A 23899-nucleotide genomic window follows, 5' to 3' on the forward strand; every position below is an offset into this window, starting at 1 on the left:
GAACCCAGGTCTCTGGCGCTGTGAGGCAGCAGTGCATGCAACTGTGCCACCGTGCCGCCCACAAGTTAGATTACTTCACATTTCATATATTTTGCATAACGAAGATTTAATACGACTTTATTGCTTACATAGTTTAATATAAATAAAACATAATTGTTTTTCAGTTGAAAAAATTGTAGCGATCAACAGTTAAATTATCAGGTTACACACCAAACTGCTGTGCAGTTCAGTGACTGCAATAAGCATCTGATTCATGTTCAAATCGGTGAACTCAAGCTGTTGAAATGAATTTGAAAAAAAAAACCCTGAATTCAGATACATTGCTACTGGGCCTCACCTCGACCTTCAAAACACTGGCCATCTCCAAAATCTCTCCAGGAAGCTTTCAAACTGCAGCTGGACAGTTAGTCACACAATCTCTCACAACACAGCACTCATAAACATACCTGAACAACATGGAAATGTGTGGGGCAGACTGTACAATGGACAGGCACAGGACTCTGTGCTGGCCGTAAATCAGTTCACCATTCAATCATCACTTGACAATAAGTATATCCTGAAAGCTTGTCTATTCTTTTGTGCCACCTAAACCTGTAATTCTACACCTTGAACAAAATCCTGAATTAAGGTGTTATTAAGGAGATGGACTCCTGCAGCCCATAGCGTCTGACATTGAATCCATCATTGACGATATCTGGTGTATGCGATCTCCACAACATCGCGATTCAAACAGAATTATGCAGCTCCATTAATGGCCAGCATATTCTCTGCCCAGCGTCCGTTTTACATGGTTTAGGATACAAATTTCTGTGTAAAAGCTTTCAACATTGTTCAGAACATTAACATTAAAGGCATCCTTTGCTTATATACACTTCTTGATTTTCCAGTAAGTTCAAAATCCACCCATGCTTTCAGTTCACTTTTATGGCAACAATGTAATGAAAACAGCGCACAAATTATAGTAAAGTTCTTTGAAAAGATTATTCTCATTACCAGAACCAAAACAAAATGATTATCAAATGCAAGTGATTGGAAAATATGCAGTTATTTTCGCTTGTACTAATGTAGCATGCTAATTTTCCCATAATTATTTAGATGGCAAAAATATTACCGATGCCTCAGCATTCTCCAGTCAGATATGAGTACATTTTTAATTGCTTCTGTCTATCTCACAACTCAGTAATATGATATGTGAATGTGAGAGTCTGTGTGAAACTAGATGTGCAAATGCTGCCTCTGACAGACTGACAGATTGTTTCAAACAACGTATCCTTCAACTGTTTACAACAAGCAAGGCACTGACTGGACCCAACCAGCCTGTGCTCACAAAATCCAAACCTCTGTGCCCAGTTTTGGTCATGCAGTGACAATATTGTTCATTCTAATTTATTCATGGAATGTGACTGGGCCAATATTCATTGTCCATCCCTTGTTGCCCAGCACTCGTTCTTATCTCTCTCACGCCTGCTTCAGCCCCTCCACCCCTCCTTATCCCTGCATCCAGCTGCGCCATTCCTACTTTTATCTTTCACCTCTTCCAGACGCTCCAAACCTCCCTCTCTCTCTGATATCCTCCAGCCCCTGAACCATTCCCTATATCTGTATCACACCTCCAGCGGTAACACCCTTCCCTCTTTACTGTAACTTCTAGCAGCTACACCTCACGACAATCCTGTGAATGAATATAAACAATCTCAGTGGCGTGCTGCCAGCCACGCATGCCTTGATGTTTCTGAAATAGCATCCAATCAAAATCAACTATTACCTCCTCAAGATTCCATTCCAGTTTGTCTCTGTAAAACTCTCCAGCATTTACATCGCTCCTCAATGCTTTCTTCATCCCTATTCCGTTCCAATGAGCTCCCAGGAAAATACTCTCGCATTTACTTCGCTTTGTGTTACTTCCAACCTCCATATCCATTCCTATCTCTGTAATATCCCGAAGCATCTACAAACTTCCTTATCTCTGTACAGTCCTCCAGAGCAGGCAGAACACGCTGCCTATATTGTCTCCCCAAAACCAATGTGCCTCCTTATGTTTGGAAGCTCCTCCAGTCCCACACCCCTCGCTATCTCTTAAACCTCCAGCCCCATGCACCGCTTCCTATTTCTCTGAGCTTTTCCAACAATTTTACCCTTCCCTGTGTGTCTGTCTCCGGCACCTCTGCCTGCACCTACACCTCTCTCGATATGTTTGATCTCCTCCAGCCTTTAAAAAAATTCTTATATATCTAAAATCCAGAACAGACAATGTTCCAGATCAATCTCAACTCTTTGAGACCCCACACCTCTTCCGACCTTTTTACCATATACCAGCCTCTTCACCCCTCTCTATCTCTCCAATATCCAGCTCCTACCCCCTCCTTCTACCTGGTGCAGATCAACAGTGAAGATAAGGCACTCATCAAATCAATCACGTATAGTTTAATATGGATTGGACAATGCTCGTGAAAAATACGCCTAGGTACAAAAGAGTCCCCTCCTTTCAATTTACTGAGGTTTCCATCTCTGAAACTTCTGCTTCATCTGTTTGCATTGATGCAGACACAGATTCGCTGTCAGGACAGGCCCCACATCTCACCCAGAGATGGCTCACGAAATCCTCCGGTTCCCCTGACTACAATGCTTCCCAACAGAGCTTTGTGGGGTTTTGAGTAACAAAAGGACATACGAATGCGGAACTGAAATTCTTTGACCCTTTTCCACCAGCACTAAGAGTGTGACTGAACAGTTTGGTGGTGGAACCAACATTCCTGTCTGTACCGTAATACACAGACACACATACACATGCCTGTACAGAAGATTAATGTGAAAGAACGTTGTCCAAACAACAGCTAAGCGCATGACAAAAGAAAAAAAAATGGTGATTGCCCAAATAGCATTCTGAAACTGAAAGTTATTCTGCTCAAACATTCTTTTGGCAATGGGATTTCCTCCTGGAACTAATGGATTTGGCCGGATTTACTTTGATTCAGACAGTGGGGAATTTCCATCGAATCTTCAATAGGAATCCTCTACAAGTGGTAAACAACATGACAAGTTTTCAGTTCCCCCAATTTGGTATGAGGAGGAACAAGGAACGACAGTGCGAGCAGTAGACCATTCCCTCTCAGGCAGGTTCAGTTTTCTCACTCTTTGAGCTGAAACATACAATAATGTTAGTCGACCCCCAAATTGGAACAAGTTGAGTAAAGTGGGGAGAAGCTATTCCGCGCCACAGTTTAGAATGTTTGAATGGCTTCGTCCCTTTCTTTGTAATTACGTAAAGATCTGAATGGCTTCATTCTATTCCTGTATAAATCCTGAGGGACAGCATTGTCGTCTCCTGTCTCCTGACTGGTTGAATGATCTTCCTCTCACCGCGCAACAGCGTTGAGGGCTTGAGTGAGAGCGAAATGCATAGTTGGTCATTCGGTTCCATGAGACTGTTGCCCCATTCAGAATGTTCATTGATGATATGATTGTGTCTGAACATTATTTGCTCAGTATTTATTGATCGCACTGCCCAAAGATTATTTGAGCTCAGCCTTGAATATCTACAAAGATCCAGTCTTCACTATTCCTTGGGGATGAGTGCATTACAGACAGCACAGTGCCAAAGTGAAAGGGACATCCTTATCTCAATCAGGGATCCATTATGTTAAAAGTGTGTTAAGTTACATGAAAGAACGAACTATTTTGAGACTCACAAACAACAATTAGAAACAGACATACGCAATTCAAGCCCATAATCCTATCCCACATTACCATTGAATCCTCAAAGGAATATTCAATGGCCATAATTGACTCTGGACTTTGAGGACACCTTTTAAGATCCCATAATACCATAAGAACATAAAAAGGAACAGAATGCGGCCATTTGTACCACTAAGTCCGCTCTGCAGCCGCGTAATGGTTGCAACGTTTCTCAGCACCATTCTCCTGCCTTCTCCCCATAATGCTTGATAAATGAAAAACTACTTTATTTCCGTATTTAAAAAATGCTGTTTCTGTATGACTCTGTGATTAACGTTTTGTGTATGTGTGTCTGTATCTGTGTTATTCTGTGGTCATTGGGTTTGTATGTGTTCCATATTCCGCCTTAATTATCTGTTGCACCTGCAAATCAACTTATGGTGATTAATGCACGAGAGCATCCAGGACACTCTGCACTGCAGCATGCTGCAATGCTTTTACGATTTAAATAATAGTCCAATTTGCTGTTTTTTATGAAGGTGTACATGCATACTGTACACTTAAGAGAGCGTGAAACCTCGCAAGGAAAGACTGAAATCACAGAGTGTGCTGAGGAGTGTGCTGAACAATTTAAAAATGTAACATTTGGTTTTTAAAAGAATAACTTGAGCTGTGTCGCCATCGTACACAACGAATTTGAATTTGGAAAAATCAGATTATATTATGCCTCAACATGCCAAATTTCAATCCAATTTGAATTTTAATATTTTGATAATATCAAACCAATTAGACGATTTGATCTTTTGGGGTATAATATCGGTTGCGAGAATGGCAAAGAACAGCGAAGCATCAACCGACTGCTAACAGAATAGCTCCTTGAAAGGCAGGTGCCCATCAGAACTTTGTGCAGCTGAAGGCCGAAGAATAGATGACACAGGAAAATCGACGAAGAAAATCGGCAGAGGAAAATTGACACAGGAAAAATGAGAGAGGAAAATCTTCAGAGGAAAGTCGACATCGAGAATCGAAAAAGCTGGGTAGCTTTGAAATGCGTTATTTTTTTTCGTAAACCTCTTATGGTGTTTTAACAAACCAGTATTGTAGAGTAGGAGGTAAATGATAGGTTTAAGAAAAAGATTTGCAAATAGTCTTTGTCTAATATTCTATTTTGAAATTAAAGAATGAAATTATAGTTTTGTTTTCTTTAAGTGGTTAAATTTGGGATAGTTCTTTGCCTCTCTAAATTTAACAGATTACAGTGCGAGGTTAGGTTTTCTGTCTGCCTGATTTCAATTAGCAGAGGGATTGACCCCGCATCGTAACATATTATTCAGAACAAAATGGATGACCTCACTTTTACAATGTTGTTCTACAGATTGCATCATAAAACGTTGGAAGTTAGAGAAAGTGCAATAATATTCATTTCCAACTTCAGAAATGCTTCACTCCGAGGGTGCTGGATGCAATCGCAGTGGAAATGCACTTTAATGTACAAATTTGTGTTGGGAATACAGTCCAAGAAAGGAACATTTTCAAATTACAGGTTATGCATAAACATTACTCTACATATGAATATTCCACTCAGAGAGACTTCAGTAGATTAGATTCTTCTCTAAGTTAGCCTGTTGTGAACAGATGGTGCTGTCAGTTTAATTAGAGCTGAGCACTGCTGTCCACACCCATCCCTCTATGTTTGAGCCCTTAATGGTTTTCAAGCTCTGCCACCACGTATGCTGGAGGGTCGCTGGGCCAGCAGAGAGGGACATTGCATCGCCTTAAACAGTGACTGCCAAACCTTCAATTTACTCTCACACACAAAGACACTGGCACGTATATAGAGATGGGGAGTCTGCCGGAATTACTCTTGCTGTGTGATTAGTTTGTCAATGTGTAATTCACTAACTTATTTGTGTCAAGAAGTCTGTTACTTGGTTAGCAGTGTGTCACTATTTAAATGGCTATGAATGAACTGTGCCATTTTTATCCTTGCTAATATATTTAAGTGTGTCAGCATTTCAGTTGTCCATGTGAAGTCCGACTCTAGTACAATTTCCATGCTTGCAGACAACAAACCTTGAAGAATGGTAACGTTTTTGATGGACGGTGTAGAATGGTAACAGTCCAGTGACAGGTTGGTGCATTGTTCAGGAATATGGCAGATAAGGATCAATGAAGTGTCGTGTGGGATGATGCACGTTGAAGATAAAATCAATAGGCTGTACAGTTAAAAAACGAGTGCAGAAACAGAGCGACCTGGGTGTGTATCATCGCAGGTTATTAAAGCTGTCAACACAAGTGTGGAGAGCAGTGAATATCACAGTTTAGATTCAGGAGCTGAGCTGGTTACAGGAGCAGGTGTAGGAGGAAGTCCCTGTACTCAGTTCCTGGCAGGTGGCTCGTGTCAGGGTCCACTCCTCATGGTGGGGGAAGGGCGTCTGAGGAACTGTCATTTGGCACTCCATTACCCGGCTGGGCACTTTCTCTCCTATTGCATGCAGTTTCTCCTAGAATGGGAAAAAGGGAGGCAGGGAATGAGGGTGGCATTGCTGTTAAATGCCGGTGTAGTTGGAGTGGAAATGGTGAGGTGTCCGGAGGGAATCAGTCCACAGGGTTCTATCCAAAATTGTATTAATGTTGTGGGGTGTATAGTGGAAACGAGAGAGAGAGCGAGGAAAAGAGAGAGGGAGAAATTGCTGCACGCAGTACTGAAAGCGGTGGAGCATTAGCCTTGTTCCGAACGAGTTGCCATTGCAAGTATATTGTGAGTATCAGGGAGTATAGCGAATACGGTGTCACTTATCGTGGCAGAGCGGGAAAGGTTATTGATGCTTGCCCTGTATTTCTAGACATGTCTTCAGTCCGCAAATAACACACTAAGCTGCGTAATTAACTCAGACCATACTTGGTGGAAAGGTGGTGTAGCCCCTTCTGTGAAGACAAGACACTCCACTGTACTAGCCCATTCACCGGAACCACCGTGCCCCTATCCACAAATCGTGGTGTAATTGTTCCCATCTGCCATGCTCGGGTAAACCGCAGGGCAGCTGCAAACTGAGAAAGCTCAACCGTTTGCCCTAGTTGCCTTTGAAAGGTGGCACCACTGCCAGGGATCACGTCAAATTCAGGAGTATCTGGGCGATGGTGTGTACTTCCAGCCATGATACTTGGAAGAATCGACCTGGCATTGAATGAGGTGGACCCCTTAGGGTGGGGTAGGTACGTAATGAGTTAAGTTCGACAAGATAACGCCAGGATACTAGCTCAACGCCGTCCAGATTATCTCTCCGTCACATCCAATGAAACTGACACTGAGATATATTATTATCAGATTCAGCCCAATGAGTCGACGATCGTGCTGACCCAACACTCAGTTAGAAAGCTGCAGAAGAAATGCTGATCCACAGCTTTCGGTCATCTGAACTGACACCCAAGTCCCATTCACCCATTATTCCTAGGAATACTATCCCATGATGCCGGATGTAATCAAAATGCCTTCATTTCAGCATTCTGCAACCTGAAAACACATTCTTCCATTATACTGTCTCAGAGTCTCCCCATTTCTCTCTATTTCCCAAATCACTCGCATTTGTTGCTGTTTAAACTGATCCCCCTCTCTGGCAGTTCCTTTCACACCCATAGCACCGATCATCATGGCAAAATGGAGAACGATGCTGTAAATGAATGGGAGCTGTACACCCTGTCACTTTCAGCATGGGCTGCAAGTTTCTGCACACTGGACATTGATTTAAATTGATAAGTCGAGGATTGGGATCTTATCTCAGTCCCAACCCCGGATTCAGCACCACCCTCAGGACCTGCAATCTTCTTCCCGACCTCTCCGCACCCATCCCCTCTCTGACCTATCACCCTCACCCTCACCTCCTTGCACCTATCGTATTCCCAGCGCCCCTCCCCCAAATTCCACACCCACGATTTATCTCCACCCGGTTGGCACACCAGCCTCATTCCTGAGGAAGGGCTTAGGCCCGAAACGTCGATTCTCCTGCTTCTCGGATGCTGCCTAACGTGCTGCGCTTTTCCAGCACCACACTTTGCAGCTCCGGTCTCCGGTATCTGCAGTCCTCACTTTCTCCCGGATATTGATTTAACACAGCCTTACGAGCAAGGTACTGGGGTGTTGGATGCAGCTCTACATGCTGGGAAGATAACTACTCCTGTTTTACAAATAAATGCGTTGGTGTTCATAAGAACACAAGAAATAGTTGCAGGTACAGGCCATCCAGCTCCCCCATTCATGAAATTACGGCTGATCATTTTGTGCACTCAGCTGCAGTTACCCGCTCTGTAACTGTCTCCTTTAATTCTTTCATCTTTCAAAAAAATCTATCTTAGCTTGAAAAGCGCTTTCTGAACGAGCGTCCAATACATGACTGGGCAAGGAATTCCATAGATTTACACAGTCTGCATGAAGAAGTTCCTTTTCTATTCAGTCATAAACCTGCTCCCTGTAATCTTAATGCTGTGCGTTCTTGTCCCACTTTCACTTTCCAATGGAAGTACCCTCTCTACTTATATCTTATCTATTCCATTCATAATTTTATCTTTCTGTACGATTACCCTCCCTCCATTCTACTGAACTCCTGTGAATGTAATCCTAGTCTACTCAGTCTCAAATCATACGCTGATTCCCTGAACTCCGGGATCAAGCTAGCAAACCTCCATTGCACCCTCCTAATTTCAGTACATCGTTTCTCAACTAAGGAGAAAAACTGCACGCATTAACCCAGGTGTGGCTTCAACAGCACCGTGTACATCTGCAACATAACCTCCTTGTTTTTAAACTTAATCCCTTCAGCAAAGGAAGACAAAATTTCATTTGCCTTCCTAATTTCTTGATGTACCGGAAGACCAACCTTCTGTGATTCATGCACAAGCACACTCAGATCCCTCTGCGTAGCAGTATTCTGCAAACTTCTCACCATTCAAGAAATACTCTTTTTTCCCGTTACTCCTACTAAAATAATGACTTCACGCTGATTAACATTGTATTCCATCTGTCAGACCTTTTCCAACTCATTTAAAGTATCTAAATCCCTTTGCAAAGTTTCACAGTTCTCTGCAAAGTTTTCTGCCAGTCATCATCGTGTCATCTGCAAACGTTGACAAACTACATTATATCCCCAACTGGAAATCACTTCTAAAAATTGTGAATAAATGTTTTCCCCGCGCTGATCGCTGAGACACACCACTGGCTACTGCCTGCTAACCAGAACTGCAGTTCTTACCCCAACTCTTTGCTTCCTGTTAGTCAACCCATCCTCTGTCCGTACTCATTCTTTGCCCGTAACACCATGCATATTCATCATTTGCAGCAGCCTCTTCTACGCCACCATGTCAAAGGCCTTTTGGAAATCTAGGTACACCAGATTCAATGGATCGCCGTTGTCCATCCTGATTGTAATGTCTTCATAGAATTCAAAAGAATTATTAAGTATTACCTGAACTTCATAAACCCATGCTGCGTCTACCAAACGGTATAATGTATATCCAGATGCTTTGCTATTCCTTCATTAAAAATAGACTCAAGCATCTTCCCCATTACAGAGTTTAATCTAACAATTCCTCTTCTTTTGTATACCTTACTTTTGAAATAGGGACGACACATTGGCTGTTTTGCAATCTGCTGGGCCTGATCCAGACCCTGACGAATTACGGAAAATTACCGCCAGTGCAGTACAAAAGGATTGTTCAACGTCTTGACCATTTCATCGCATCCCATAATTAAATGTTCCATCTGAACCTCTACCAGACCAAAGTTCAGTCTTTTTTCGTCGTTTTATATAATTATAGAAACATTTTCTCTTTGTATTTATAATTTATACTTTTCTGATTTCATTTTCGTTATACCTGTTTTAGTGGCTTTATGTTGAAAACTTTCCCGATCATCTAGTTTCTTGCGGTTCTTTGCCACCTTGTATGCCTTCTCTTTCAAATTGATAGCCTCAGTTATCTCCTTAGACACACATTGCATTTTGCTACTTATCTCATAGTCTTTCCTTTTTACTATGATATACTTTTACTGAGAACTTTGGAAAATTGCTTTGAAAGTCCGCCACTGCTGATCAAAAGTCCTACCATGAAGTCTTTCTTTTCTGTGTACTTTAACCAATTCCTCAATCATCCCATTCCAGTCTGCCTTATTTAAGTACAGGATCCTGGTACTGAATTTTATCTTCCCACTCTGCATCTGTATTCTAAATTCGAACATACTGTCATCACGACATCCCAGAGGATCCCTAATTATGAGTTCGGTAATTATTTCTGCCTCAATCCACAGTAACTGTTCCAGGATGGGTTGCTCCGTCATCACTTCCATTTCACTGTTGAAGAAAACTATGGCGGATGCACTCAACATTCTCCTGCTAAAGGCTACCCTGATCGAGCTGATTCAACTAATCGGCATGTTGATTGAAATATCCCATGAAAATTGCGCACCATTTTTACAGGCATTAGTTCTTTTCTTTGTTTATTGCCCGCCTTAATGTGATGTTATTATTTGGTGGCCGATAGACAACGCGTATCAGTGACGTTTTTCTTAGAATTTCTAATTTCCACCAAATGGCTTAAACCTTATTTTCGACAGAACCGAGATCATCTCTCAGCTCTGTCCTGATGTCATCCTTGCATATCAGAGCTACACCACCTTCCTTACTTTCCTGTCTATCCTTCCGAATAGTCTGATTCGCCCTGGATATCTTACACCCAGTCTTGACAATTCTGTAACCACGTCTCCATAATGGCTACTAAATCATGTTCCCTTACGATGATTTGTGCTGTTAACTCATTGACCTAGTTACGAATGCTAAGAGCATTAACATAAAATGCCTTCACGAACGCTAACCTGCTGCTTAACTTATTATATATCACCATACTTTCCGTCGTTTTCCCTTTCCTTTCCCACGATTCACTAGTTTAAAATTCCAGTGACCACCCTTTGTATTCTCTTTGCTAAACCCTGGTTCCATATCATTTCAATGGAGACCGTCACTTCTGTACAGATGTCCCTGGTTCCAAAACTGCTGTCAATGCCCCATGAAATGATACCTCCCTTTCCCATCGCATTCCCTTAGCCACGGATTACTTCCTTAATTTTCTTATCCGTATACCAATTTGCATGTTTCTCGGCTGTAATCCATACATTATACCCTTGTAGGACGTGTTCCTTAATTTCTTTCATCGGGCTCAATAATCCCCAATACGCCATCATGGCCTTGCAGCTGTTTATTGTCCCAACGTGGACCACTGCAACTGGATTCTCTCTTGCCCGCTCCAGTACCCTCTCAAGCCGGCTGGAGAAGTCCTGCAACCTGACACCATGCAGGACACCTGATACGCTTTCATCTGATACCATATATCCTCCCAATTATAGAATCCCCTATAAATAGCACTTGTCTTTTTACTCCCCGCTCTTGTATGGCCTTATGCAACATAGTGTCATGGTCACCTGGCTCATCGCCCCCAAAGCCCTTTTCCTCACCTACACGGGGCGAATGCATTTCATACCTGGAGGATAACGCTGACAGCTGAGGCTCCTCCATATCTGATCTCAAGATCCCCCAGCATGCCTCACTTGTAATGACATCCTGTTGTTCCTGATTACGAACATAATTTGAATTATTTAGTCCACCAGGTGTGACTGGCTTCTGAAGTAAAGCGTGCAGGTAATTCAATACCTCTCCCCGATGTGTCATAATGTTTGAAGTGCAGATTCCAGATCATCATCTCTGAGCCGGAGTACATCCAGCAACCAAAACGTAATGCAGATGTGGTCACTGCAGTTTATAAAGCGACCAGTCAGCTCCCATATCATACAAATACAGCACATCATCTGGCCAGTCTTCTCTATTTAATTAATTGTTTTACTTATATAATTTTATGATTGAATTATTGCACATAATTCACTGCCGTGGTCTTCATCAACTAATCAACTAATTGATAAATGAGAAAAGAAAAAAGCAAAAGTTGAACCAATCACATGATAAAAACGATTTTTTTTCAAAAAAAGTTACACTATCAGTTCATCACAGTCTGTTTTGATAAGAGGCGCTGGACGGGTGGGAGACAATACACGTGTAATGTCTCAAGTACAACCGTTGCCCGAATGTAGCAGTTCATTTACCTTCCCAATAGCCCCGGTCTTTGCTCTGACCACTCCAGCTGCTGCAGCAAAATGAATCTTGGTTCACTGTACAGCTCCCATACTGAAAAGATTCCTTGAACACATATATAGAGCAAGGCAAAGGTGGGGCCTGCACAGCACCCCATGCTGAACAGACCGTTTCCTCTGGGTTTGTAAATAAATGCACTGGTATGATCTGCACAGGTCTTCATGTTGGACAGAGAAGTAGTAGACTATAAGCACTGCACGTTTTTCATCTGGATGGATTGTTAGATTGTCTTTAGCCTTGCTTACACAGTGCTCCATCGTGAGTAGATATCTCATCTCTGCTCATAAGTGTCCGAGCTGGATCTATGCCGTGTACTGAGGATCCTATGTAACTCTTGATATAGCTATCAATCCTTCAGCTCGGCCTATTCAACCATCACACCCAGTATTTCTGCAACATGTTCTCTTGTAAGTAATCACCCAATTAAAATTATCTGTCCCTGTTGTTATGGGCCAGGTGGACCCCCCTCCAAATGCACGGAGAAGGTAGTCTCGACACAAACGTTTTCTTATTTTAAAGGTGAGGAGCTGTGCTTCAAATAGAATTCGCTTGGTCAAAATATTCGACATGACACAAAATATAACGTATTCAATCACTGCAGATAAAATACCATAAAAGTAAGAGGAACTTGGATTAACTTAATTCTATTGAAAAACGTAACAGAATAATAGGTATTTGACTACTAAACAGTAAGTGCTTCAATATGGCATCATCGCCTGAACACACACTTGTCAAAAAATTAAGTCATAAGACATATTGCCTCACATAAAACTTTCCAAACCATGAGGAAAGAATGTCAAAAGACAATTCTGAGGGAAGTCTCAGAGACAGAGTGTAGCATCCAAGAGAGATTTACTGCCTCCCAATTCTGTTGAGACACCAGCAAAAACAGTCGGAAGTTGAAACCATGAATTCTTTCCCAGTGAGAGATTGACCATCACTCCACCTAAAAGATCATCACCCTACAGGACCAGCCGCAATGACCATAAGGAGCAGACGGTATCCACACACCCTACACCACTGCAGTAGCTTCACAAAAATCTATGCCCACTCAAGCTGTTAAGTTATGGTAAGATAAATTTTGGAGTTAAACGTAAATGAATAATACAAAAGGATGCAGCACGCCTGATAATCAGATGCAGACGGCCTCAGGAACCCAGCACTTCCTACCCTGCTGAAATCAAGTAGAATCACCAGCGAGTGAAGAGAAAACATCATCTCTCTCCCTCCCGTCTAACTTACCGATGTGAGATGTGCCAAAAGCCCAAATGTCAGCGATATCAGCATTACACCTTGACAAGTATTATTGTGAGAAGTAAGTATTGTAAAGAAAAGGGTTAACTGGACCTTTTTGTGTTCAGTTTGATGTCAGTCTCCATGGACCCGAACTATATCAGTGGAGGGTTAATTCTTCTATAAATTAAGGACTTCCATCAATTTGTTATCGCAAAATATCAGCAGCAGAGTCATCCTCATCAGGACTGGGCTCACTAGCTACAGACAGAGTGAGTGGAAGCGAGTCTTCGAACAATAGACTGAAATATTTTAATGACGGATCAGAATTTGAGAACTTTCGACTGGAATGTTCCAACAATGGACGAGAATCTGAGATCATTAGACTGGAATGTTGCAACAATCGATCAGTATCCGAGAGTAATATACTGGAATGGTCAAACAAAGGACAGGAGTTTATCCTTGGGTCTCTACTACCTTTCTCAGGATTGGCCATGGTTACAGTTACAGATACGAGCCGTGCTGATGATTATTCAGGCGGGTTACTATCCCGTCCTTGCCATTGTTGGTGTTCCTGGTAAGCTTAACTCTGAAAATTTAATAAACGATGGTGAAGGTTATTACTATTTCTGTTATTTATATTTAGCAAATACATAAACTGTTCTATACATTTTCAGTCACAAACCACTCTTTATTTCCACGAATTAGAGACTCCTCACTCATAAACATCGAAGAAGGAAAACGAGTGTTCATAAATTTGATTCTCCTTTTTTAACGTGGTCTGATTTATGCCTCAGTGTTCTCTCTGACATCAAACCTGCGTACACCCACCTTAATAATATCCCAAGTCACAAGGTTTTTCTCACTGCTGTTGCTGAATCTGATCCTTTGTTGCCTTCAGATTTTCCTGCTCCAGTTCTCTTCTGCCCATTTTTCTCGTTACAAATATTTTTAGTACAAATTTGCTCTTCTCTCAATATCAAAGTAATAATTTTACTGGACGTGTAAATCAGAAGCACAATTTATGACTCATTATGTAAAGTACTACCACAGCCGATGACAGAACTTAAATTTGAATGACAAAAATGGGAATGAAACCTCACCTGAAAACACATGGTTTATGACAAACATAAACCATCAGAATTTTCTTCTTATTTCACTGATAACATTTGGGACAGAAATTTAACACATTTGTCCAGTCTGGTCTAAGTGGTCTGGTCTGGTCTAACATTTCAGACGCACAACAATATGGTTTATCTTGGCAACTGACCTCACAATCAAGGGCAAAACCTGTTGTATCACAAATGTTGCCCTTGCCAGTGATGCTGACATCCCGTGAAGCAACAATATTAAAGTTTTTTTAAAAAATGAACTGTTAATGCTGGGAGATCTGGAACAAAGTTCTCCAGCGTCTGACAGTGTTGGAGAATCTCAGCAGGTATGCCAGAGTATGTCAGGAGAAACACAGATAAGCTTTCGAGTCCAGTGACCCCATATCAAAACAGAAAGCAACTAGGAACTAATATGAATTTTATAAGGTCGCATGGAAGGGTGAGGGGAGGTTTGAGTTGAATAGTTGAAGAAGAGAGAGTGAGAGATGGAGAGAGAGAGACAGAGAGAGAGAGAGAGAGAGAGGAAATGCTGATGATAAACTGAAGGAAAATAGATTGGGAGGTTATTGTAACATTTCAGCTTTCCCCAAGTTCCTGAATGTCTCATCCATTTGTTTACGTCCCTGGTTAACTTTAATTGCGTTTCCTCTAACTCTCCCCTGTGCGAGGAGATCGACTCTGCAATACTGGTGCTGCTGTTACAGTTGCTGAGAGAAAGAGAAACGTAATGTTGCATTGTCAACTGCTACTTTGGAGAGAGAAACTTTTTGCTGTGGTACTGTGCAGAGATGCAACAGCTTTCTCAGCCAGGAAAAGAAACTGAAGAGAGGAAGGCATTTTCAACAGGGTGTGTATGCAACGTGTGTGGGGGGAATTGACTTTGTCTTATCAGTGGAGATCCTGTGAATGCTTTTCTCCAGTTTGTGATACCACCTGCTGCGTTCATTCAGCGAGGGCGAATTCATTCTGGGCACCAAGTAATTAGGTCTGCAAATAATATGTGGTCCTTCATGCAAAATGATTAATGTACCATAGTAAATAGATCTTTCTCAGTGGTAGTATTCTGTTGAGAGATTTTTTGGGATATTATATATAGATTTGGCCTGCTTTATAAACAATGATCTCTTTGTCACCAAGACAGTGCAAAAGAGATTCACCAGACTAAATTCTGGCATGATGGCACAATGAGGTGATTGTTAAGATATTATGTGTTTGATGTGTGTTTGTGCTTATTGGCAGGAGACAGAGCGTGGTAGAGGAGGTTTGTCTTTTGACCTAATTACAAAAGTAGTAATATTTAGACAGTGGAGAAAGTTATAAAAGATTACAAAGAGATCTTCATCAATTCAATCAATTAAACACAGAGTTTGACTGCACGGAAACAGGACCTTTGGTCCAACTCATTCGTTATACCCATTCGTGATAAGTTCATATTATTTAAGTTCCAAACATTATCCCAAAATATCCCGCTAAACTCTTCCTGTTCATGTAGCCATCACACGCTTTTTAATTGTTGTAATTGGACCAGCCTCCATCACTTCCTCTGGCATCTTATTCCATAAACGCACCAAAATCTGTCTAAAACATTTCCGTGCGGTTCCTTGCAAATCTTGTCCCTCCCACCATAAATCTATGCATTCTAGTTTTGGACTCACCTACCTTTTGGAAACGACCTTGAGTATTACCTGATCCATTTTTTTTACGATTTTATAAACCCGCAGAAGGGGCAAACTTAACTGCAATAAACAGGAATGGCTGTGTTGTCATTAATGCCGGGCATACGTTCTTAAATTCAATACTGACACAGTTTCCTTCTCCATAAAATCACGAATATAGAATAATTTTAATCAACGTGTTCAGCCACTTTATAACACACCACTATGGGATTCAGTGGTCGGGACACCACGAGCACTTGACAATGCAATCAAAAGCTGCGACATTAGTCTCCTGCCTGTTTGTTCATCAGCCTGATCTGTCATACTGTGGCAGACCTTCACGACAGGGAGGAGTTGATTTCAGACCTTCTTGTCCAGAGTGAGGTCAATAGCACACATTTTCAGGAATACCAAGAGAATCCAGAACTCTGACTCAGTAGCGGGGATGTTATCCACTCCACAAGACTGAAACCATGTCCAGATTTTTGGGTCATATTTTTAATGTCAGCTTTCAGCTCGGTGTGAATTCATGTAAAACTGCTTCACTTTACTGAAATACACTGTTTATAGAATTGCATTGATAAACAGACGAAATGGACTCACCTCACCTATAGGATGTTGTCTGCATGTGTTCTACACCGAGATAAACTACTAACATCTTTATTTGCTTGGCTACAATTTCGAGCTTAAATAGTTGTTATTTATTGTATTCAATATTAGGGAAAGAAATCCTGCAGACACACCCGCACTATGAAGGATCTTAAATAGATATTTATTGCTGAACCACGTAGACACAAGTAAGAGCATACTTTCTGGCTCCAAAACATCGATCACTATTTCCTGCCTCTGAAGTGTGATTGCCTCTTCCTGAGATCAGTAAATTATATAATGCAGCTGATTATTTTCCAGCCTTATTTCCCCAGAACTATTACTCACTGGGCTGAATAATGGCAGGTGGAGTTTTATTTTGATTAATGCAAGATATTGCACTTTGGTAAAACAAACAAGAAGAGAACAGAAACTGTTAAATATCGAGGCATTGATTGAGTTGTGCAGCAGAGAGACCTCAAGTTACAGGTATAAATGTTTGAAGTTTGCTTCACTTATAGACTTCTTGTTTAAGAATGGTTTGGTTTGTTGTCTTCATTGCTCAGACCTGTGAGTACAGGTGTTTTGGCGTTATGTTAAGTTGTACAGGACATTCGTGAGTTCTTTCTTGGAGTACAATGTGCATGTGTCTTCGCAGAGTATTATTATGCTGGGGTGGGCACAGAAGAAATTTATCAGTATGTTGCCGGGAATTGAGTATTTGAGTTATAACGACAGGCTCGATGGACTGAACCTTTTCTACTGGAGCATAGGGTGTTTAGAAGTTACGTTACAGACGTGTACAAAGAAATGAGGAGTATAGAAAACGTTGAATGGCAGGTGAAGTTTCCTTAGATTGGGAGTTTTCAAACTGGGATGATAGTTTTAAAATGAGAGGAGAAAGTCTGACAGAAGTCAGAGATTCATGGAGATTTATAGCATTGAATCTGACCCTTTTAGCCAACTCGCCCTGCCGACCATGCATCCTGAATGAATGTTGTTTCATTTGCCAGCATTTGACCCATATCCTTCTAAACCCTTCCTATTCCTGTGCCAGTGGAAATTCATTTTAACTGTCTTAAAAATACCAGCCTTCAGAACTTCCTATGGCAGCTTATTAAATGCGCACCAGTCCCTTGGTGAATAGATTGTCCCTTAGATCACTTCTAAGTCTTTATCGTCTCACCTTAAATCTTTATCCTAAGAATGCGCCAACCTGAGGACAAAATACCTTAGCTTGTACTGACCAATGAAGACAAAAATATCGAACACCTTCTTTGCTTATCGGGATTTGAGAATATTGGTTGCTCAGGTTGATTTTCTGGCTGTAGATTTGCTCACTGAACTGTAAGATACGTTTTCCGACGTTTCGTCACCATACTAAGCAACATCATTAGTAAGCCTCCAGAAGAAGCTTTGATGGCATGGCCCGCTTGCTATTTATGGGTTCAGGTGTCCATGGTTTGGTGATGTCATTGCCTGTTGTGACGAAGTGTCCGGTGGTGACGCTGTTTCTGGTTCTTTTTTTCTCAGGAGTCGGTAAATGGTTTCCAAGTCAAGGCGTTTGTTGATAGTTTTCTGGTTGTAATGTCATGCTTCTCGGAATCTCGTGTTTATCTTTCTCTGGCTTGTCTTAGGATGGATGTGTTGTACCAGTCGAAGTGGTGTTCTTCGGCATAAAAAAATGTAAGGATACGAGTGAGAGTGGATCATGTCTTTTTGTGGCTAGTTGATTTTCATATGTCCTGGTTGCTAATTTTCTGTCTGCTTGTCCAATGTAATGATTGTAACAGTTCTTGCAAGTTATTTTTAAATGACATTAGTTTTGCTTGTTGATTCTATAGTGTTTTTAATGTTCATTAGCAGTTCTTTCAGTGTGTTGGCGGGTTTGTGGGCTACCATGATGCCAAAAGGTGTGTGCAGTCCACAGGAGTACCTGCAGGATAACTGAGCAAACATGGAACGACAGAAGCAAACGTCCAAACATCCGCAAACGATGCTGCATTAGATCATTTTTTTTAATGAGCCACCACACAGTGCAGCACGGAGGAACTTCGCAGAACAGAAGAAAAATCACCTATACAATATATTCAAAAAGAATGGGCACGCAGTGAGCACAGGGGACAGTGCGGTCTGCAGGTGGCGGAGGTCACAAGTTCAGTGTGTGCTGCTGGACAAGCATAGCAGGACAGGCAGCATCCGAGGAGCAGGAAAATCGACATTGATTTTCCTGCTCCTCGATTGCTACCTGACCTGTTGTGCTTTACAAACAACACACTGTTAACCCAATGAATACAGTCTGATGATTTCTCATTGAAAAACCCCAACAAGAGGACAAAACACGAACAGAATCCTTAGCCACTCTCCCCTGCATTGAAAGGCATCTCGGAAATGCCTGCCAGATTACTCAGTCCTGTTGACATCATGGTAGCCCAAAAATGACAGCTGATAAACATCCATCCTCGGACAAACCAAACAGAGACACGCACGAGAATTCCTGGAAGCAGAGCATTCCAATCGGCACTCTATCAGCAAACAGATTGACTTGGATCCCATTTAACACCCCCGAGAAAAAGACACGAAATGACGTATAGACATGAAATGGCATTACCAACCACGGGAAACCTAAACACATAAATACAAAGCGGGCCATGTCACCAGTGTTTCATCCGGAAGCTCACTGATGGTTTTGCTGTGTATGGTGACGAAACATCTGAAAGTAAACCTTCCCACAGAGGCAGCCAACCTACATCCTAAACCTGTTGCACTATCCTATATATCTCCCACTCCACTTTTAAGAGACTATGAAACTGCAGTCTTGGGTCTCTTTGTTCAACCACAGTCCTGAGGGACTTAACATATCGTATATAAGTCCTGCCTGACTTTCATTTCCAAATGCAGCACCTCACATTTATCTAAATTAATCACAATCTGCCACTCCTCAGTTCATTGGCCCATCTGATTAAGATTCTGTTGTATCATGACGTAATCTTTTTTTCTCTGTCCATGGCACCTTAAATTTTGGTTTTATCTGTCAACTTACTAACCATACCTCCTATGGTCACATCGAAACCATTTATATAAATGACGAACAGCCATAGATCCAGCCCTGACATTCTGGCACACCACTGGTCACAGGCCTCCACTCTGAAAAGCATCCCTCCTCAATCACCATCTGTCTTATACCTTCCACCGAATTCTGTATCCAAATGGTTAGTTTTTCCTGTATTCCATGAAATGAATCTTAGCTGAGCAGTCTACTATAATTAATCTTTCAGAGCACGTTACTAAAGTCACATCCACTGCTCTGATCAATCATTTTTGCTGCTTCTTCAAAAAATCAATCAAGTTCGTTGTATAATTTCCCATTCCACAACGCCATGTTAATTATCCCTTATCGCTCGTTGTCTTTCCAAATGTATGTAAATCCTGTGATTCAGGATTCCCTCCAACAGCTTGCCTACCCAAATATCAGGTTCACTGGTCTATTTTTCTCTTGTTTTCCTTCGCAGTTTGTTTAATAGAGGCACCATGGGAGCCAACCTCATGTCTTCCTCCATTTCACCTGTGGCTATTAATGATAAAAGCATCTCAGCAAGGGACCCAGTAATCACTTACCTCGCTTCCTACAGAGTTCTCTGGTTAACCTGATCAGCACTCACGAGATGCAAACTTTTACAATCCTTTTGTATTCGTGTATGGAATGAACTTCCTGAGGAAACGTTGAATGTGGGTAAAGTTACAACGTTTAAAATACATTTAATTAAATACAACACCCAGAGAAGATTTTGCAAACCGTGGACCAAGCGCAGGCAGGTTAGACTTGTTTAGTTTGGTATTATGGTCAGCAATGACAATATGAGACATACTGTCAAGGATAGGTCAAGAGGGCGGTGTCATGTTTGAGGGTTGGATAAGGGATGAGAATGGGTCAACCACCCTACATAATGCTCGACTCCATGTGTGTTTTTATGTCCAATTATGATTGTGCATATTTCCGTCCATGTGTGTCTATTACTGTCTGTCTGTATATGTCTCTCAGTGCCATTCTGTGGTATCTGTGTCTCATGTCAGTTCCTGCATTTGTGTGTGTATGTATGTTTCTATCTCTGTCTTTGCATCTCTGTGAAATCGGAACTCTTTTGTTTTGGGGGTGAATCATTGAAATGCTGGTCAAACCCTCTCTCCCTCCTTCTCTCTCTGACTGTCCCTGTTTTGTTTGAAATGGTACAATGCCACAGTTTTTCGGTGTGTTTTAGGAATTTTCAATCCTTTCGTGCATGTAAGACCATTTGTAAGTGTAAGTAACTCAATATTGCAAGTTACAGAAATGCTTTAAATTTATCTCTTCTTCTTTAAAAATAGTTCACTCAGAGCTGCTTGGATATAATTGCATTAGAAATACTCAGTAACGCGTATCTTGACACTGTGTGTCAGGAATATGGCCCAGAGACAAATTATTTCCTCATTGCAGAGAGAGCACAGACCAATCTCTACATGAGCATGCTCAACGCTGAGATTGTCAGTACAACGATAAGCCTCACCAAGCCAACTGTGTGTGTGTGTGTGTGTGTGTGTGTGTGTGTGTGTGTGTGTGTGTGTGTGTGTGTGTGTGTGTGTGTGTGTGTGTGTGTGTGTGTGTTCTAGAAGGATCGGTGCTGGGTCCACCAAGTTTTGACACATATATAAATTATTTATATGTGGATACAGGAGAACAAGTTTATAAGTTTGCAGATGACACCAAAATTCAAATGTAGTGGAAAACGAAGAGGATTTTGCTGAGAGTATAATGGGATCTTGATGAGTTGTGGAGGCTGTGGAATTTAACCAAGATAAATGCGAGGGGCTGCATTTTAGAAAGGTAAATGTGTGCAGGACTTATACACTTAATTGTAAGGTCTTGTGTTGCCAAATAAAGAAACATTGGAGTGCAGTGTCATAGTACCTTGAAAGTGCAGACAACTATAGACAGGATAATGAAGAAGGTAGTTGGTATGCTTGTATTAATTGGTCAGTGTTTTCACTATAGGGGTTGGGTGCTCATGCTGCTGCTGTACAGGGCATTGGTTCAGCCAAGTTTCGAATACTGCGTACAATTCTCGTCCCCTTCCTATGGGAATGGTGTTGCGAATCTTGAAGGGAGTAAGAAAATATTTACATTGATTTTGCTAGGATTTGAGTTACAGGGTGAGGCTGAATTTAATGGGGCTATTTCCCCTGGGACATGAGTGGCATGGACAAGGTGAATAGTCAAGTTTTGTCCGCATAATTGTACGAAACAAATTTAAGGTGAGGGGGAATACATTTAAAAGGGACCGAAGGAGCAACTTTGTCTCTCAGTGGGTTTTGCATGTGTGGAATGAGCTGACAGAGGATCTTGCAAAAGCGTGTACAATTACAATATTTAAATGACATCTGAATGGGCACATGGATAAAATAAGTTGTGAGAGTTTTTATAGGGTCAAATTCCGGCAAATGGGACTTGATGAATACAAGCAAATCGAATTTGAAGTTTTCTGTTTTGAAAATGATGAACCAATGAGATGTTAGATTTTGGGGGGTATAAAAAGCAGGCACTATGGAGAGTTAGACAGAAAATAACACTTTCTGCCGTCGAAAGACTGATATCCAAAACACGCTATCTAGAAGGTACATTTCGTTCTCATGTAAAACATCTGTGAACCAGAAGACTGAATACAACCCAGGGAGATCCACATAGGAGGATCAAAACCACTGGCTGGTTTTAAAAATTTGCAGTGAATTTAGTACGGACTGTATCAGATTAGTCAATTGGCATAGAGTGGGAGTAGCTAAATCTTTAAGACAAAGAAGGTTTGAAGTTGTAAATAGTTGTTAGTTAATGGAGTTAATCAATAAAATTATTATTTTTCTTTCAATAATGAATTTTGGGGTAGTGCTCAAATTCGATTCGGTTGTATTATCTGGGTTCATAATTTAAAATGATTGGTTGAATTTGAACTGCTGTGAAAACAAATCGGTATCTTATAATACAGCTTAAATGTTACATCTTCTAATTGTTCAGTACACATTGTCCCTGCAGTCAGTCACATTTCAGTTGTTTGCCAGTTTTTCAACTTTCACTCTCTCTGAAAGGTACAATACACATCTTCAAAGTCATACCACCATATAATATCCAAACTGGGTCACCAAATGCTCTAAACCTCCTAAATGCCCACCGCAGTTTAAAATGCAACTTCCAGGAAACAATCCCCAGCATTTCTCGTAACCTTTCAGCAACATAATTAAGTTAAATGCCACACTAGTACATGTTAGAATCCTGTTCTGAATCAATAACAGTTGAAGGGATTCTTCGTGTTACTGAGCACATGATCAGCAGAGAGTGACGAACATAGAAGTGCAGTGGACAGACACAGAACAGGTTACATCGATGTGTCTCAAAACTGCTGAAACCCCACTGGCATACTGAAACAGATTACGAGGTGGAGTGAGCTTTTTCATCTGCTTGCATTAACTAACATTGGTTACCACCATGTCATAACAATTATGACTGTCTGGTTCTGCAACACGACCAACAAATGGAGCAGAGGCTGCAGAGAGGGGAGTCTCTGTTAAACGGAATGATAGAGTCACAATTAGATCAGCCATGGTATTATTGAATGGTGGGAGAGGATTTATTGGACTATTCAAGTACCTTATTAATATATTTCTGTTTGCAACAAGTGCATTTTCCTTCTCATCAACTGTCTCAGCTGGTGGGGAGGGATTCACCTCCTCCTGCTGCTGGATAAAAGGATCCTGGGAGCAAACTAACCTCCAGAATTTCTTGTGCCCCAATCTGGAGAATTTGAATGACTGCCTGTGTACTTGAGTCCCAGGTTTGTCAGAACAGACGTCCTCCTTCCTGAGCAACGGTCTCCTATACTCTGAATGATGTTGCAAGGTTATGAAAGGATTTGATAACAGGCACTTAAAACTAGGAGCAGCATTGCACAAACTCAGTGAACATGAAATGTTGTTACCGAGCTTTATGGCCTCCATAATTTTCCCCACCAGGCATTTTGTGCAGTTATTCAGTCCTTTTAACTCTTTCTCCTTTTATAAACAAGGCGGAACAGATGCAAACCTGCAGTGTTCTGACAATTGAAAGGAATAAAAGATTAAAAAGATGGGAAGATTTATGGTCCAAACCTGAGAAAATCTCAACCATTCTATTCAGGTCGATTAAACGTTTCATTTTCTTGTAATATGTAAAACGATGTAAGGAAGAGGTTAACTGAAACTATTCATTCGGTGATTGCGGTTGGTGTCAGTCTTCATGGATTCTAATTATCGCAGTGCAGGATTTCCATCTTTTAATGATAAATAGTCTCCGTTAAAAATGTTAGCCCATAGTATGAGGAGAGGCATCACCATCAGCACGAACAAGGATCTGTAAGTCGGAAGAGAAGTCGAGGACAGTTCAGAA

This window comes from Hemiscyllium ocellatum, chromosome 48 (genome assembly GCF_020745735.1).
Source record: "Hemiscyllium ocellatum isolate sHemOce1 chromosome 48, sHemOce1.pat.X.cur, whole genome shotgun sequence".
Lineage (NCBI taxonomy): Eukaryota > Metazoa > Chordata > Chondrichthyes > Orectolobiformes > Hemiscylliidae > Hemiscyllium > Hemiscyllium ocellatum.